The following is a 10408-nucleotide window of genomic DNA, read 5'->3' as shown; positions in this document are numbered from 1 at the left end:
GGGCAGGTGCAGAGCCGCAGGAGGTGCCGAAAGGGCAATCACACCGATGTGATAGTGCCCGAGGCAACCCCCTTAAGACCAAATCAGAATGGGAAACAGTAGGTGGGGGTGGTTAGCGATTTTACGCTGGAACTTTAAAAAGTATTTCCTTAGGAAAAAAATTAAACTTTTGGAACAGGTTTGGAATGGGTTAAATAATAGATCAACACCCTCAACAAAGTGGCTTGCACTGCCCGCCTCAGCCAGTGAGTGGCTGACCAGCAACAGGGGATCAACGATGGTGGGGGTGGGATCATTGATTATTTTTAACCTTTTCCAACAGTTTTTAAGTAAAACCCCCTTTTAAAGAGGACCAGCCAGCTCCCCTGACATAACTATTTTAGTAAATTCTTGCGTTCTCAATTAAAAAGGGTTTCCAAGACTTTACTACTGACACCCGGGACCCCCGCCGATCAGCAGTTTAAGAAGACACTGGGGCTTGTCGGGGGAGCTTGCTGGCTCTCTATAGAAAAGAGGTTTTAGTCTCAGAAAACCTTTCTAAGGAGGAATACACATAGGTATAGGTCAGGGGAGCTGGTCCTCTTTAAAAGGGGATTTACAAAAAATTAAAATTATCGATGATCATCAGTAGTAAAGGTTTCGAAAAACCCCTTTAAATATTTGGAGCATTTTTTTTCCTTTGAACATTGTTTATTCGTAATTTTGTGGCAGTCAGAGCAAACAGCTGGGTGTTACCAGGTGGGGGTGCCCCTACACACACATCAGACTATATATGGACTTTCCCCCTTTGACGAGGGCAATGGTACCACCCTGTTGTCAAGTTGTTCATACATTTCCAGTAGGAGTAACACAAGAAAAGCGCAAAATCAAAGTTGTGAGAAAAGACGTTCCAGAGCTGTAATTACTACAACAGACATGTCCGGAGGGGCGACCGCGCCTCCTTAGAGCTGCGTCTGTGACTATAGCTATGTCCCCCTCTAGTCCGCTACCCAATCTTACTTACAGGACCCCCATCTCCAGGCCTGTAGACCCCATTACTACATACATTGGTCAGGTGTCTGGGCCTGCGTCCTCTATGAAGCACTCATTTGTCGCTGACGGATGGGGACGGCCATTAGTACACGTATAATTGTGGGTGAAGCAAAGACACAGAAAACCGGGAAAAAGACAAATGAAATAATCCAATTCCTCATCGGTTCTCTTAGCGTACTTTCACACTTGCGGCAGAGGATTCCGGCAATCCGGACGCAAATGGATGAATTTGTCAGACTGATCCGGATGCGGATCAGTCTCCCAAATGCATTGCAATACCGGATCAGTCTCTCTGGTGTCATCCGCAAAAATGGTTCCGGTATAAATTTTTGGGGAATTTTTAAAAGGTCTTCACATTCCTTTTTCCCGGAACATTTAATGCCGGATACACTTCAATGTAAATTAATGCCGGATCCAGCATTCCAGCAAGTGATCAGGATTTTTGGCCGGAGAGAAAATTGCAGCGTGCTGCAGTATTTTCTCCGTCCAAAAAACATAAGAGGGACTGAACTTATGCATCCTGAGCGGATTGCCTTCTATTCAGAATGCATTAGGATAAAGCTGATCAGTTTTTTTCCGGTACTGAGCCCCAAGGACGGAACTGAGTGCCGGAAAACTTTAACGCAAGTGTGAAAGTACCCTAACTGCAATAAGGCTTCGTTCACATTTCTGTTTTTCACAGACAGCCGCCATCTGCATTTTCCAGGGACAGCACACGTACCCATTGATTTTAACGTGTTTGTTCACATCACATCAGTGGTTTTCCATGGACTGTGGGTCAGTAGAAAAATCCCGGGGGCGTGCACTACTTTAATCCATGAGGAGCCCCAAACAAGCCCATTGAAGCCTATGGGTACGTGAACAACCACTGACGCAACGCGGATGGCAGCCATGTTCTGTCAGCTCTGCAAATTAATCTTCAGCCTAGGAGTGTTTTTGCGGAACATGGAGGACACACTGATAAAACACATACGGATTTTCCCACAGACGTGAAACGGACACGGAAATGTTAACATGTTAACAAGGCCTTGGTACCAAGCTACAGCTCAGGAGGCCCAAAAACATAACTACACACAAACAATGCAAAAACCAAACCTTCACAGGTTCCACAGAACACAATATAGACTGTTATAACAGATTATCTGTTCCTGTTGCCTATTCGCTTCTGTGTCAGTCTTTACTGCAATCATGGAATTGCATTCAGGAAAGGCAGCTCTGTATGAACAGTGCCATAGGTGACCATTTCTTGCATATACTATAAGTAACCCATGAGAGCGAGCATACTTCTTGCATCAGGTGGCTCTATATTCTTTGTACTCCGTGGATAATGTCGCCAGAACACCGAGGGCACGATATCGTGAACCAAGGATCACACTAAGAGGATTTCAGACTCATTTTACTTTAGGGATCTTTGCCAGCAGCTAAAGTAAACTGTAGAGGACACGGTCCCTTCATCCTGGGGGTAACCAGAGCCACGCTGGAATTCCTTCCCACAGTCATACATATGCCCATGTAGTGCTGTGCATATAATACTGGTAATGCGATGCCATGGCGGGTGAGCTGTGAGAAACAGTGTAGTGCCGCCCAGTAACATTGTCAGGCTATGCTGTTAAAGGCAATCTGCAGGCAGCATGTTAGGCCGCCTGCAGGTGAATGCACGTCACATTCACACGAATTTCCGTGCAGGTTTATGTGCGTTTCTGCAACACATTCGCACCAAAACACGCAATTGCAGATTTATTGCAGATCTCATCCCGCACTGGAGAAGGGTGGAATCTGCAGCTAAAACCACAAGCACAAATCGACATGCTGTGGATTTGGAAATGCGCACGGCAGGACCATTTCAGGAAAAAAAAAATAATTATAAAAATTTGCAACATGTACATGAGTTGTGCAATCTCGTATACCTTTCCGACACTGTACTACGCTGCGGTTTTTCTGCACAGGAATCCACACTGAAAAACAGCACGTATTCCGCAATGTGTGGAGGTAGCCTTAGACAGCAGGAGGAGCTGAGCAGACCGATATGTAGCTTTATAGGAAAAAGATTCAGTAAAACCTGCAATTTATCCATTTTTATCCATGCTTTTTTTTACGCACTGTTGCTAGGAGACGATCGGGATGGGAATCCGATTGCTATTATTTTCCCTTATAACATTGTTATAAGGGAAAATAGCATTCTTAATACAGAAATCTTAGTAAAAATAGGGCTGAAGGGGTAAAAATTATATAAAAACTCCCCTTAATCCACTTGTTCGCACAGCCCGGCTTCTCTTCTTTCTTCTTCTTTGCTGTGCAGTAGGAAAAGAACCTGTGGTGACGCCACTGTGCTCATCACATGGTCCGTCACATGATCCATCACCATGGTAAAAGATCATGTGATTGAGCGCAGTGACGTCACCACAGGTCCTTTTCCTCAAAGAAGAAGACAGAAGAGAAGCCGGGCTGCGCAAACAAGTGGATTAAGGGGAGTTTTTATATAATTTGTACCCCTCCAGCCCTATTTTACTAAGCATTTTGTATTAAGAATGCCATTTTCCCTTATAACCATGCCCGTATGAAAGAGGCCCAAGTCAAAACGGATCCGTCTTGACTTACATTGAAAGTTTTCAATTGCACCATATTGTGTCAGTAAAAACGTATACGTCCCCATTGACTTACATTGTAAGTCAGGATGGATCCGTTGGGCTCCACATAGTCAGGCTGCAAGCTGCGTTTTAGTATCCGCCTCAAAAACGCAACGGAGACCAAACGCAGCCAAATTGATGCATTCTGAACAGATCCTTATCCATTCAGAATGCATTGGGGCTGAACTGATCCGTTTTGGGCCGCTTGTGAGAGCCCTGAAACGGATTGCTGACCCAATGCGGTTGTGTGCATGAGGTCTTTTATGAGATTTCACAACATTCGGCTGGAAAATTCAGTCATGTGCATGAGGCCTTATGGACAGAAATGGTTGGATATACAGGAACAAATCCTCATCTGCAGAGCACTCCTCAGCTACCTCTACTGTATTACCGTCAGCCTCCCCCTCCAAGGACTCTGCAGTCAGTATACAATATAGATTACGTATTCATCACCTGCCCCCTCAGATAGGAAAACTGCACCACAGAGCCCATGTAATAAAAAAACAAAATCCTCCCATGAAAGATAACTCCCTGAACCGACCTCTTGTGTATAGTCTTCCACAGGTTCTCCAGCCAAAAAATGAGAACTTGACAGCCCTCCAGAACCTGCGGTGACCCTGCACACACTCCCATGCTCAGCCAGTTCGGCTCCAAGGTTTCTTGTCCTCCGCTTAGGCCGTTTCATAGCTGCCAATGTCAGCGATAATAACGGGCATGAAGTGGCGGTCAGGTGGAGGCGCTGTCCCCCCACTGAAAAACACGGCCCAGCAGTTTCCATCAGCGCCATGAAGGAGAAAGCAAATGTACTTAAACCATCAGTTCCGTTTTTCGTGTGCGTTACATTTTCCTCTCTGGCAGCGCCCCCTGCTGTTTAGCCTTCTGTCCACCTTCTCCTGCAGTCAGTGGTGGACTGACATGCCCTTCCTGCGCAGTGATCTCCTAGAGAAGCGCCCCACCTTCCTTTCATTCATCCCCACTTCTAAATCCATATAAATACATAGCTATAGCGTTTGAGACAGGGGAAGCAAATCGTGGGTCATATGTATCTCTGGGGGCTATATGCGAGGAGCTATTTTCTAGGCCGGAGAAGAAGGGGTTAACAAGAGCTAATTGCAATGCATCCTGAGAGATGACGCCCTTGATGAGCTGGAAGGAAGGGAAGAAAGTCCTCCAGATAAGCGAGTAAAAGGCTATGTTCACATGTGACTGGAACGCTGCCGATTTTCCGCAGCAGAAGCAAAAACAACCAAAATGCTGCATATTTGGTTGTGGAAACGCTGCCGATTTCACTCTGTTTAGAAAATAGTGTCATCCACAATGAAAAATTTACGGCATGCCTTGACATCTGCACCACAGGTGAATTTCGGCTACAGATTTAGCAGTATTTCAAAAAAAAAACGTACTCACTTTGCTGGTACTGTACCATGCTGCAGATTTGCTGCGCGAAAATCCACAAAAGTGAATACGTGGCATTTCAGTCACATGTCGATGTACTCTATTATAGTATAATATTTTTGACGATAAAAAAACAAGTAATTTAACTTGTTTCTGTGGGATCAAGCAGGTAAATGATCAACTGGCAGCCACTGCTTGGGGAAGCAAACATGCTGCAGGGCCGTGCACCAGGGGTTATACAAATACATATGTGAACGGCCGGAAAGAAATGAGAACTGATCGGATAGAACGAGGTTACTGCTCAAAATGTATGAAAACAAGAAGAGAAACATCCCTGATATACAGCAGAATCACAGAGGATAGAGGAGCGGAACCAGCAATCGTACGCAGAGACTTAGGAAACAGAAAACTGAAGACTGCGGACATTGCAAGGAAATCAGGAGATGAGGACATGACCGTCCACTAAGGGGCGCTACAGGGGAAAGACAGGTTTAGAGCTGGAATTTGTTACATAAGTCATGAGACCGCACCTACCGATCGCTAATCACACAAGTGTCAGAGAGCAGTGCAAGGAAGTCAGCGGAGAGTCTAATGCAGGCTACACTCCAGCTGCTGCAAAACTACAACTCCCAGCATGCACACTTGCTCAGCTGTTCTTGTAACTCCCATAGGTTCTTGTAAATCCCATAGGAGTAAAAGGAGGATTCTGAGAGTTGTAGTTTTAGAACAGCTGGAAGTTGCTGATCCCTGATCTACACACACATCTTACAGTAAGAGGACATACTGTGGATTATTAAATATCCTGGATTATCACATGATCTTAGCGACGTATATAAACTGTACTGGTAAAAATCTCCAGGAAAAGAGGAAAAAACTAATGTCACTACTATACCAGCATCCTGTCAGAGAGAGAGAGAGGAGGAACTGTCCGATATACACCTCATACAATACGTCACTATTTGGGCATATAAAGCATACGTAGCCCATAGGCTCCTGCAGCGCAGTGTATAATATAAATATATATATATATATATATATATATATATATATATATATATATATATATATATATATATATATATATGTTACAGCTGTGGAATAAGGGACACTTTTCACTATATATGTGAAATTTCTTCTTCTATACTGATGCACCAAGAATCAAGGGTATCGACGCTGGTACCCATATCAATACCATATTGGATTGTGCTGCTGGGATTTGTATGGAATAATATATATATATATATATATATATATATATATATATATATTAATTTATTTTTTATTTTTTTGCAAGATGTCTCTGCATAATCTTATTTAGAGATTCTGAAAAAAACTAAAAGAAGCCCAAAATACTAAATGCAAGTAGCGGTATTTTTCTCTAGCACAGATGCAGAAACCCAATGGACCCCATTATAGTCAACGGGATCAGTGTCCAGCTTATGCCGGAGTCGGCACTTCCATTTTGCTTTTCTGTTCCTATACTGGATGATGCAGATGTGAACCTCAGTTTAAAACCTCCAGACACTGGGATCTCATCCCACCTGATAAAACAAGTATCTCGTCCTTCGTATGGCACCAAACGTGTTCCTCACAATACAAACTGTCAATACAAGTGCAACGACAAAGCAACAATGCATAAAAAAGGGAAAAAATACATTTAAAAAAAGGTCACGTTAAATCAATACAACTGAAACTTTACATTAGCTAGAGAACAGGAGCATGACGGAGGCAGAAGGTGTCTCATGCCTCGCTTAAGTCGCTGAATGACCTACGTTCCTGCTAGCGGAATCACGCTTCGCCTCAACTTACAGATGCAGCATTTAATTCTGCTGGTTGTCACTGGATCAGCAGGGTCTTTGATAACAAGATGTCAGCGATCTGAACAACCGATACAGCCACAGAGACACCGGTCATTGCAAAATCTATGGCCGGGCGCTGTAGTTGGCTGTTCCTGTCAGTTCCATAGGCAGCATGCATGATCAACCACTGAATGATGCTAATGTGGGGCATGTGTTAAGTATGTTTAACACCTTTTTTATTAATAATAATAAAAAAATAATAATAATAATCACCTTGCCATAGGATAGGCGATTTTGGGTCAAGAGCGGTTCGACTGCTGGAACCCCACAGTGATCCTAAAAACAAGGGTTCCCCCTCCTCTCTACATGGAGCCGAACTAAGTGCGAATTTCAGCCCAGCACCTAATTCATCTCTATAGGACTGAGCCGTGTCCACATCAGCTCCACAGCAGTGAATGTACGATAGGCTTGACAATAAAAGCAAGCAGAAAACTAGGGGAATCTGAGAACCTTAAGGGTCCATTCACACGTCCGTTGTTTCTTTCCTGATCTGTTCCGTTTTTTGCTGAACAGATCTGGAGCAGATCTGTACCCATTCATTTTCAATGGGTCCTGAAAAAAAAAAAAAAAAAATCTGACATTGTGCTGTCCGATTTTTTTCAGGACCCATGGAAATTGAATGGGTCCAGATCTGTTCCGCAAAAAAACGGAACAGATCAGGAAAGAAACAACGGACGTGTGAATGGACCCCAAGTGTTGCTTCCTATCAGAGAGAGGAAGACTCAAAACAGACACAGTAAGAGGAGTCAATCCATTAGTGAGTGACCGACATGTAGAAAATGGCGATTTCCCGAGCGGAGGACCTTCCTGAACTCCTTGAACCTGTGGGTGACACTGCCATAGACGCAAATACAGAAATTCCTACTGGTAATGTAAACAGTGAAATAGGATGATGAGAGTAGGTGTCACGCACTATGTGCTGCGGACTCTCCTCCAATCTGTCAGAACTGCTGTTAAACACAACAGAAAAATAAAAAAATTCCACAGCACATCCAAAACAAGGCGTGCGTTTATTCACCAGAAACCGCTGATAAACACAGAGATCCGACTACTAAAAAGGCGACGTGACAAATATTACAACATTCAGTTCCTGGACAGTAATATTCCCACATATTAATCAGCCGGGACATAAGAAAGCAAATGCAATTAAAGAGGCATCTACAAGAAAGAAAGAAAAAAAATTAAAAAAAAAATAAAAGAAAGCCCATCGCCGTTCTCTTCCACGCACAATAAATATGGAGGTGCCCGTGTACTCACCACCACAGGGGGCAGGTGTCGTGGTGTCAGATGGGATATGATAGAAACTTTTAAATACATAAAGGAATATTTAAAAGAAGAAAAACTGCTACAAGAGGACATCGTTTTGAATTAGAGGGGCAAAGGTTTAAAAGTAATATCAGGAAGTATCACTTTACTGAGAGAGTAGTGGATGCATGGAATAGCCTTCCTGCAGAAGTGGTAGCTGCAAATACAGTGAAGGAGTTTAAGCATGCATGGGATAGGCATAAGGCTATCCTTCATATAAGATAGGGCCAGGGGCTATCCATAGTATTCAGTATATTGGGCAGACTAGATGGGCCAAATGGTTCTCATCTGCCGGCACATTCTATGTTTCTATGTAAAAGGATGCGCACAATTGTGGCAATCACACCCATCATTTCTTCCTGGACTCCTACCTGTGCCAAGGGAGTGATGTCCTCCCTTGAGTCTGTTTTGGCCATTTTGGTGCAGGGTGGGGGGTTTCCAACAAACTACTTGGCTTTGTCCAGGGTATTTGGATCCAGGGCTAATGCAACAAACCTATTCCCGGAGTGAATGAAAGCCTGGCTATGGCGACGGTCTGCGACTGCCCATTTAATGGTGGTCGCTGAAGCTTCGACTATTCTAGCTGGATCCCCTGAAAAATTTACTTTTTTTTTTTTTTTTTAAGATGTCGCCATGAAGTCATTAGACATAATTACTAGCAATTGGAGCACATGGACTTCTCTCTTGCCTGGGACCCCCTCTATGAGCCAGAACAGAGCAGCTGTTCCATGAGTGGCTGCAGCTGTGGCCAACTCAAGCAATCCTTGTTTGACACAGACAGAATGGACGCCATGTAATACTACATTTCTCCAGCAGTGGCCACTGTATAGGAAATGTCCGGCTGGCTGTGGCATCCCCCGACAAAATCACCTTTTTCCTGACGGTGGCAGGAGCAGGACCCAGGCTAAACAGCGAACCACCCCAGCCGCCAATTTCTAGGAAACCCAAAAGGAGCCTGAAACATGGACATGGCTTCCATTACTAATAGAAGAAACACATGGAGCTCACAATGTTCAGCGACAGTAGCCTTAGGACCCCTTGCAGACGCGCGATCTGTTGGAACCGGTAAGTTATTTTTTTCTATTTTTAACACCTCAATCTACAGTTTAGTTAGCATTCTGTATTCAGAAGGCTATTATTTTCCCTTATAACCATGTTTTAAGGGAAAAAATACAGTGAATAGACTTTAATGGGGTCCGGGGTTGCTTTCATCCCCATCATCTCCTAGCAACCATGCATACTTGCTTGCGATTTTCACGCATACCCATTCACTTCTATGGGGCCCCATTGAAGGGAATGGGTCCGGATTCAGTGCGGGTGAAAGGGGCCTTAGGGTTTATGCACTCAAACATTTTCTTTCTGTGTCCATTCCATTATTTTTTTTTGGCGGACTGTATGCTGTAACATTCATTTCAACGGGTCCGCAAAAAAACGGAAGGTTCTCCGTGTGCATTCCGTATTTCCGTTCTGCAAAAAAATAGGACATGTCCTATTATTGTCCGCATTACGGCCAATGATAGTACTGTTCTATTAGAGGTCAGATGTTCCATTCTGCAAAATATGGAATGCACACGGACATCATCCATATTTTTTGCAGACCGCAAAATACATACGGTCGTGTGCATGAGGCCTCAGAAGCACTTTGACAAAGGGGTTCTTGCTGCTTTAATTAATTTTAGGGATTTACCTACCTATTTTTCTAACCAACCATGTAAGGTAATACTTGCCAGGCAAAGAGAAATCTGACTTCATTAGATGTTTATGGCTGTGGCCCCACCAATCACTAGAATGGGGGTCCTGAGCCCCCCATTGTTTCTCCTCACTAGACTGCCAAACGGAAAGGTGGTCAAATCTGCACAGTGCTGGTCCATTCAGCATCTATGAGGGAGACTAAAAACAGCCGAGCAGGCCTAATCGACCCCATAGAAATGAATGCGTGGCAGGGTTCATGGCTTCCCACCTCCCCACTGTGGTCAGGAGGGTCTCAGGATGCCACTGATCAATGAAGTCCTCAAGGGACAGACATTTACCACCTCTCCCTGCCTGGGACTTCTGAAAGTAAATTTTTTTTCTCATGTTGACTGCCCCTACAGACCAACAAAGGTATAAAATGGTCAGAAACAGGGACCCATTCATGTCAAACAAGCTACAAGACTAGGAAAGTAAATTGCCCAAGAGCCACTCAACGGC

General features: G+C 44.0%; 1 protein-coding gene across 3 annotated transcripts in view; it reads right to left on the bottom strand.

Moving 5' to 3' along the window:
• LOC122944046 (sarcolemma associated protein) overlaps nucleotides 1-10408 on the bottom strand; it is a 114904-nt gene that overhangs the window by 70326 nt on the left and 34170 nt on the right. The window lies entirely within an intron of this gene.

This window comes from Bufo gargarizans, chromosome 7 (genome assembly GCF_014858855.1).
Source record: "Bufo gargarizans isolate SCDJY-AF-19 chromosome 7, ASM1485885v1, whole genome shotgun sequence".
Taxonomy (NCBI): domain Eukaryota; kingdom Metazoa; phylum Chordata; class Amphibia; order Anura; family Bufonidae; genus Bufo; species Bufo gargarizans.
Note: the sequence above shows the minus strand (reverse complement) of the source record. Positions and strands in the feature narration are given on the sequence as shown.